Genomic DNA, 872 nt, shown 5'->3' on the forward strand with positions numbered 1-872 from the left:
AAAAAAATAAGTTTTCGAACGAAATAAGCATAGAACGTTGTCCATTTTTTGCCGATATATATTATCATTTTTCAAAAAAAATTTTCCGCCATATATTTTTTTTTAATTTTTAACCGCCATATATTTTTTTTTTCTCGCAGCCACATTGATTTAAAAAAAAAAAATTGCCTTCATATATTATTTTTTTTGTTATTTTTTGCCGCCAAATATTATTTATTTATTTATTTATTTATTTATTTATTTATGTATTTATTTCTTTTGCCGCCATATACTATTACATATACGGCATAATCACGTTGACACACCGGTTCCCGCTAAATCACCAAAGTTAAGCAACGTTGAGCCTGGTCAGTACTAAAATGGGTGACCATTTGGAAATCCCAGGTGTTGTATGTGCTCTCCGTTTATATTGATATTATTATTGTCTTGCCACTGAACGCAAGCAGAGCTGATTCAGAAGATGTGTAGTTAGGGTTGCGCAACCCTTGCCTAACAATTACATGCGCAGCTACATTTGCAGGGGGTATCCATTGTCTCTTGAGACTGAACGGAGATGACGATATTATTAGACACAAAAAACATTCTGAAATTCGTAAATTTATCAAAATCGTATAAATAAATATCAAATAAAAACTACTTGTTTTTTTCTATCGAAATTTGCCGAGATTATCATAGCTAATATTAATAAAGTACATGCGCTAAAAATGGGCTAGGTAAAATATGGCGGCCAAGATGATCCTGAACATGGTACGCACAATGAAAGTGGCCCCGACCTTCCTTATCACCGCCAAAAAATAGGTTGCATCTTTGATTGGCATTGCTTATTGCAGTGCAATAACGAGTCGTTCAGTTTACGTCTGGTAAAGACGAAC

The 872-nt window shown here is 33.6% G+C and overlaps 1 pseudogene; it reads left to right on the forward strand.

Moving 5' to 3' along the window:
- Positions 1 to 278: 278 nt before the first annotated feature.
- On the forward strand, positions 279 to 396 carry LOC145258373 (5S ribosomal RNA; annotated as a pseudogene).
- Positions 397 to 872: the final 476 nt, after the last annotated feature.

The sequence above is a fragment of the Euprymna scolopes genome, chromosome 33, assembly GCF_053919585.1.
Source record: "Euprymna scolopes isolate OS-2025 chromosome 33, ASM5391958v1, whole genome shotgun sequence".
NCBI lineage: Eukaryota > Metazoa > Mollusca > Cephalopoda > Sepiida > Sepiolidae > Euprymna > Euprymna scolopes.